The sequence below is a fragment of the Triticum urartu genome, chromosome 7 (assembly GCF_003073215.2).
Source record: "Triticum urartu cultivar G1812 chromosome 7, Tu2.1, whole genome shotgun sequence".
NCBI classification, from domain to species: Eukaryota; Viridiplantae; Streptophyta; class Magnoliopsida; order Poales; family Poaceae; genus Triticum; species Triticum urartu.
In genome coordinates, this window is record NC_053028.1 from 543,628,432 (window position 1) to 543,636,679 (window position 8,248).

An 8,248-nucleotide genomic window follows, 5' to 3' on the forward strand; every position below is an offset into this window, starting at 1 on the left:
GGACAGCCGGACTATCTCCATTGGCCGGACTGTTAGACTATGAAGATACAAGATTGAAGACTTCGTCTCGTGTCCGGATGGGACTCTACTTGGCGTGGAAGGCAAGCTAGGCAATACGTATATGGATATCTCCTCTTTTTGTAACCGACCTTGTGTAACCCTAACCCTCTCCGGTGTCTATATAAACCGGAGGGCTTTAGTCCGTAGGACAACAATCACAACATACAATCATACCATAGGCTAGCTTCTAGGGTTTAGCCTCACTGATCTCGTGGTAGATCTACTCTTGTAACACCCATATCATCAATATCAATCGAGCAGGACGTAGGGTTTTACCTCCATCAAGAGGGCCCGAACCTGGGTAAAACTTCGCGTCCCTTGCCTCCTGTTACCATCCGGCCTAGACGCACAGCTCGGGATCCCCTACCCGAGATCCGCCGGTTTTGACACCGACAGCCGCCCACCGCCGCCCACGGCCGGCGGTGCGCTGCCCCAAAACCACTCCTCACCGCCGGTCCGCCGCTTCCTCGGCCATCCTTCTAGCCCCCCCCTGCCGAGCTTTTTCTCCAAAGATCCCCACGCCACCACCCCACCACCGCCGGCTGAGGCAGTCCTGGACCTAAGGGGTCCTCGGGCGTCCGACCTATTGGACATGGGCCAGACTAATGGGTTGTGAAGATACAATACCCAAGACTCTCTCCCGTGTCCAGATGGGACTCTCCTTGGCGTGGATGGCAAGCTTGGCATTCAGGTATGACGATTCCTTTCTCTGTAACCGACTTTGTACAACCCTAGTCCCCTCCGGTGTCTATATAAGCCGGAGGGTTTAGTCTGTAGAGGCAATCATAATCATATAGGCTAGACTTCTAGGGTTTTAGCCATTATGATCTCGTGGTAGATCAACTCTTGTAATACTCATATTCATCAAGATCAATCAAGCAAGAAGTAGGGTATTACCTCCATAGAGAGGGCCCGAACCTGGGTAAACATCATGTCCCCTGTCTCCTGTTACCATCAACCCTAGACGCACAGTTCGGGAGCCCCTACCCAAGATCCACCGGTTTTGACACCAACATTGGTGCTTTCATTGAGAGTTCCGCTGTGACGTCGAAGACGGGATTGATGGCTCACCTTGTTATCAAGGACAACATCACCTTCGGAGGAGCCCTGGCCTCAGGCCAAACCCTCCGGCTAGGCGGCTTCACCATGACCGCCCATACGGCCGTCGAGCTGACGATGACTTCTCGGGTCACCGAAAATCACCTCTGTGTTGACTCCGAATACTCCAAACGGATGGAACCGACGTAGTTATCGTCTTTAAACGAACTCCTAGATCGCATCTGTAGCAACCCGACCTCAGACGGACAAGTCTCTGTGCTTAAGTGTCATCCCTGGATTGGTATGCTGACACACAGTACTCGAGGAATTATAACAAAGGTAAATCACATGTATAAATAATGTAAATACTATTACCTCAATCCATATAGCGGAATTAACAACAAGGTTGTGGATTCTCGTCAACACCAACGGCAAAGTTGAGTGTAGAAATCGTAACCCTAACATATCACTTACTTGTCGTACGAATCCTGCAACATGAGACATTGCAGCCACAAAGGGTCAGTACATTGAATGTACTGGCAAATTCGCACCATAGGACAATGATGAATAATAACTATCACTACATGCATATATGGCTGGTGGAAAAGCTCTATGGTTATAATACTTTTTGCGAAAAGCCAATTTTTCCCTACTGCAAAGGAATATATTTTATTTAACTACAAAGTTTGTTGATAAATATTGAGAAGGTTCCTCCAACTCAATCCCAAATTAACATCAATAACCCAAAAAATTAACTACAAAGTTTTGAAAAGACAGATTTTATTTGTGGCTGTCGGAAAACATCAAACAAAGGACAGCTCACAATCGTCGTATCTAACATAGATATATAACAGGGGTTTGGTCTTCTAAAGGTCAATAAACCTTCAAAGTCACCAAACTCTTCAAGTCTTGTTCCTGACTCCGATGTCTTCTTCCGATCGTTCTTGTCCTTCTCAAGTTCTTTTGCCAGATCAACTCTGTTAATGTGAAGTCTCTCGTGACGTCCTTCAATATTTCTGGAGTTGCGTTCCAAACTTCGGGGTTTCAATATCCTTGGCATGAGCCATGGTACTACTGTGCTTCAGTTCCTGACGAATCTCCTGTATCACGAGGTTTTGCTCCTCCAGCTTGGCTACTTTTAGCTTCTGGGTCCTAAGTTCTTCATGAAACACTTCCTTGTCAAATACAGCTTCCTGAAGGTTCAGCTTAAACTTACTGATGTAATACTCCAGATCCTGGCGATACATTAGCTAAGGTTGAAACTGCATCCTTTGCTGATAGATGCTCCATCAGCCTTGTACCATCCAATCCTTCCATGCATATGCATGCTTAACTCAACACGGTGATAATAGCATAAGCGGGCGATAACATCATGGATAGCCGTGTTTCTGCCCTTGTCATTACCATGAGCTATCATTCCATAGTTGATATCTCCTGCCTTAGGTTTTTCTTGACAAAACTTTGAGTTTTACGCTCCATGTTCCGGTCTTTCTCTGATACACCTTGATCTCGGGTATTGACAGCTTCAATAGTCTGACAATTCCATAAGGGTGGCTTTTCCTAGGTCATCCTAAATCTGGAAATTCTTCATAGCCTCCAAATTCTCCTAGTCTTCAGAGTCTTCAACCGTTGCAGTTTCCATTATTCAGATGCACAGTAAAATCCTCTTCACTTCGAAGTGGTCTTAGTTGTCCGATATCTTGTACTTTTTGGAGTGGTCTCATGAGTTGAATCTTCGTGTGGTCAAGAGGGGAAAAGGGGTATAGTCTCACTAAAAGGGAATATTTGAATAATCTTAGAAGAGAAGAGAGTTAAAAGATCTTTTTGAAAAGAAAGTTGTAGAGAAAAATCTTTCCTAAGGGCTTGCCAGTTTCTAGGGGTCACGTCCTACAGTCAACGTGTGCTCTGATACCATCTTGTAGCGACCCGACCTCAAACGGTCAAGTCTTTGTGCTTAAGTGTCATCCCTGGATTGGTATGCTGACACACACAATACTCGAGGAATTATAACAGAGGTAAATCACATGTGTAAATAACATAAATACTATTACCTCAATCCATAAAGTGGAAGTAACAACAAGGTTGTGGATTCCCATCAACACGAACGGCAAAGTTGAGTGTAGAAATCGTAACCCTAACGTATCACTTACTCGTCATAAGAATCCTGCAACATGAGACGTTGCAGGCACAAAGGGTCAGTACATTGAATGTACTGGCAAATTCACACCATAGGACAATGATGAATAATAACTATCACTACATGCATATATGGCTGGTGGAAAAGCTCTATGGTTATAATATGTTTTGCGAAAAGCCAATTTTTCCCTACTGCAAAGGAATATATTTTATTTAACTACAAAGTTTGTTGATAAATATTGAGAAGGTTCCTCCAACTCAATCCCAAATTAACATCAATAACCCAACTAATTATTTAAGTAACGTGATGAGATCAACATGATAATCCAAGAACCAGATACTCAAGATGTCCATAACCGGGGACACGGCTAATCATGATTAGTTTGTACACTCTGCAGAGGTTTGCGCACTTTTCCCCACAAGACTCGATCTCCTCCGTTGGATTTCTCGCACTACATGATGTTTGAGAAACAGATAACCGAGACACTGTCTTTCAGAAGCATTAACTCTCTACTTTGGATAGACGGTACCACCTACAACCCACTACATCTGCTAGTCTACCTCTTCAAGAGCTTCACACAACTTACTCAACTATGCCAGAGCCCATAATGGCTTGTGGCTGCATGATATGTCTCCAACGTATCTATAATTTTTGATTGCTCCATGCTATGTTATCTACTGTTTTGGGAAATATTGGGCTTTATTATCCACTTTTATATTAGTTTTGGGACTAACCTATTAATCGGAGGCCCAGCCCAGAATTGCTGTTTTTTGCCTATTTCAGTGTTTCGAAGAAAAGGAATATCAAACGGAGTCGAAACGGAACGAAATCAACCGGAGAAGTTATTTTTGGAAGGAAAGCTACCGGATGACTTAGACCCCACGTCAGGAGCCAAGGGAGGTGCTCACGAGGGTGGGGGCGCCCTCCCCTAGGGCGCGCCCCCTGCCTCGTGGGGCCCCCGAAGCTCCACCGATGTACTTCCTGCACCCATATATACCTACTTATCCTAAAACTTCCAGAATAGACAATAGATCGGGAGTTCCACCGCTAGAAGCCTCCGTAGCCACCAAAAGCCAATCTAGACCCGTTCTGGCACCCTGCTGGAGGGGGAATCCTTCTCTGGTGGCCATCTTCATCATCCCGATGCTCTCCATGACTAGGAGGGAGTAGTTCTCCCTCGGGGTTGAGGGTATTTACCAGTAGCTATGTGTTTGATCTCTCTCTCTATCTCTCTCTCGTGTTCTTGATTTGGCACGATCTTGATGTATTGCGAGCTTTGCTATTATAGTTGGATCTTATGTTTCTCCTCCCCCTCTACTCTCATGTAATGAATTGAGTTTCCCCTTTGGAGTTATCTAATCGGATTGAGTCTTTAAAGATTTGAGAACACTTTATGTATGTCTTGCCATGCGTATCTGTGGTGACAATGGGATACCACGTGATTCACTTGATGTATGTTTTTGTGATCAACTTGCGGGTTCCGCCCATGAACCTATGCATAGGGGTTGGCACATGTTTTCATCGTGATTCTCCGGTAGAAACTTTGGGGCCTCTTTGAGGTCATTTGTGTTGGTTGAATAGATGAATATGAGACTGTGTGACGCATATCGTATAATCATACCCACGGATACTTGAGGTGACATTGGAGTATATAGGTGACATTAGGGTTTTGGTTGATTTGTGTCTTAAGGTGTTATTCTAGTACGAACTCTAGGGCTGTTTGTGACACTTATAGGAATAGCCCAACGGATTGATAGGAAAGAATAACTTTGAGGTGGTTTCGTACCCTACCATAATCTCTTCGTTTGCTCTCCGCTATTAGTGACTTTGGAGTGACTCTTTGTTGCATGTTGAGGGATAGTTATATGATCCAATTATGTTATTATTGTTGAGAGGACTTGCACTACTGAAAGTATGAACCCTAGGCCTTATTTCCTATCATTGCAATACCGTTTATGCTCACTTTTATCACTTGCTACCTTGCTGTTTTTATATTTTCAGATTACAAAAACTATTATCTTCTATCCATATTGCACTTGTATCACCATCTCTTCGCCGAACTAGTGCACCTATACAATTTGCCATTGTATTGGGTGTGTTGGGGACACAAGAGACTCTTTGTTATTTGGTTGCAGGGTTGCTTGAGAGAGACCATCTTCATCCTACGCCTCCTACGGATTGATAAACCTTAGGTCATCCATTTGAGGGAAATTTGCTACTGTCCTACAAACCTCTGCACTTGAAGGCCAAACAACGTCGACAAGAAGAAGGTTGTGTAGTAGACATCAAGCTCTTTTCTGGCGCCGTTTCCGGGGAGGCGAGTGCTTGAAGGTATATCTTTAGATCTTGATATCAAGTCTTTTAGTTTCTTGTTTTATCACTAGTTTAGTTTATAAAATAAAACTATAAAAAATGAAATTGAGTTTGTCTCATACGCTTCACCTTTTTAATATCTTTCGTGAGTACGATGGAGAGGATAATTGTGCTCAAGTGCTAGAAGAAGAAATCTATAAAATGTTTGGCACTAAATATTTGAATGATGAGCATGATTGCAATGTTGTTAGTATGAATTCCTTGAATACCCATGATGCTAATGATACACAAAGCCACAAGCTTGGGGAAGCTATGTTTGATGAAGATGATAATTTTTGTCCCCCAAGTTTTGATGAGAAAATTTATTATGATGAAAGCATGCCTCCTATTTATGATGATTATATTGATGAAAGTGGATTTGGAGAGGTCATGACTTTATTTTGTGATGAATCCACTATTCCGGAAGAGGTTCCAATTGATTATGAGAACAAAGTTGCTATCTATGATGATTATTGTGATGACTTGTATGCTATAAAGAATAATGATATCCATGAAACTTGTCATCATGATTTTAGTTTTCAATTGGATTATTCCTCACATGATAATTATTTTGTTGAGTTTGCTCCCACTACTATTCATGAGAAGAATTTTGCTTATGTGGAGAGTAGTAAATTTTCTATGCTTGTAGATCGTTAAAGGAATGCTTTAGGTGCTGGTTATATTGTTGAAATCATTCATGATGCTACTGAAAATTATTATGAGGGAGTAACATATGCTTGTAGGAGTTGCAATAATATCAAGTTTCCTCTCCATGTGTTTAAAATCTTGAAGTTATGCTTGTTTTGCCCTCCTATGCTAGTTGATTATTGTTTCCATAAGTTATTTGCTCACAAAGTCCCTATGCATAGGAAGTGGGTTAGACTTAAATGTGCTAGTCATATTATTCATGATGCTCTCTTTATGTTTCAATTCTTATCTTCTATATGAGCATCATTGAAATCATCATGCCTTGCTAGGGGCGTTAAACGATAGCGCTTGTTGGGAGGCAACCCAATTTTATTTTAGTTCCTTGATTTTTGCTCCTGTTTAGTAATAAATAATTCATCTAGCCTCTGTTTAGATGTGGTTTTATGCTTTTAATTAGTGTTTGTGCCAAGTAGAAGCTTTGGGAAGACTTGGGGAAAGTCTTTGAGATCTTGCTGTAAAAAACAGAAACTTTAGCGCTCACGAGAATTGCTGCCATTTTTTATTGGAGAGTGCTATTTAGTTAATTCTTTTTAAGATGATTAATAGATACATTCCTCATGTCCAGAAATTTATTTGAGAATTTGATGAGTTACAGAAGTATACGTTTGATTCAGATTACTACAGACTGTTCTGTTTTTGACAGATTCTGTTTTTCATGTGTTGTTTACTTATTTTGATGAATCTATGGCTAGTAAAATAGTTTATAAACCATACAGAAGTTGGAATACAGTAGGTTTAACACAAATATAAATAAATAATGAGTATATTGCAGTACCTTGAAGTGGTGATTTATTTTCTTATACTAACGGAGCTTACGAGTTTTCTGTTAAGTTTTGTGTTGTGAAGTTTTCAAGTTTTGGGTAAAGATTCGATGGATTATGGAATAAGGAGTTGAAAGAGCCTTGCTTGGGGATTCCCGAGGAACCCCAAGGAAATATTCAAGGACAACCAAAAGCCTAAGCTTGGGGATGCCTCGGAAGGCATCCCCTCTTTCATCTACTTCCATCGGTAACTTTACATGGAGCTATATTTTTATTCACCACATGATATGTGTTTTGCTTGGAGCGTCAATTTATTTTGTTAGGATTTGATTGCTGTTATTTAGAACAATGTTTTGCATATTTTATTCCAATAAAAGTGGCATCGATAGTCTTTACTATGCCTATGTTACAAGTCCACATGTTGCTGTTTGAAAACAGAAAGTTTACCGCTGTTGCAATAATTCCCTAGAAAATTCAGAATGTGATAAAATGTTGAAATCTTTTGATCATTAATCTCTGATAAATTTAATACAGTGGGAATTTTCTTTCATAATTTTTGGAGCTAGGGAAGTATGGATGTTGCTCCATTCTTTACATATTGTCCTGTTTAGGCAGATTGCTGTTATGTTTGCATTGTTTGCATATGTTTGCTTCTTTAATGGTTCTATTTGAGGATAGGACTATTAAATATGCAGAGGCATTTAGTATGCAATGTTGAATAATAATTTTAGTGATTTTCTACCTGTCGGTGTCAAAACCGGCGGATCTCGGGTAGTGGGTCCCGAACTGTGCGTCTAGGCCGGATGGTAACAGGAGGCAGGGAACACGATGTTTTACCCAGGTTCGGGCCCTCTTGATGGAGGTAAAACCCTACGTCCTGCTTGATTAATATTGATGATATGGGTAGTACAAGAGTAGATCTACCACGAGATCAGAGAGGCTAAACCCTAGAGGCTAGCCTACGGTATGATTGTATGTATATATTGTATATCTATCGACTAGCCTGGCCTCGGTTTATATAATGCACCGGAGGCCTAGGATAACAAGAGTCCTAGACGAATACGCCGATGGGGAGAAGTCCTTGTCTTGATCGCCAAGTCTTGTGGAATCTTCCTTGTATGCGGCAGCCGTCCGAACTGGCCCATGAGTATACGGCCACGGGGGTCCTCGGCCCAATCTAATAGATCGGGAG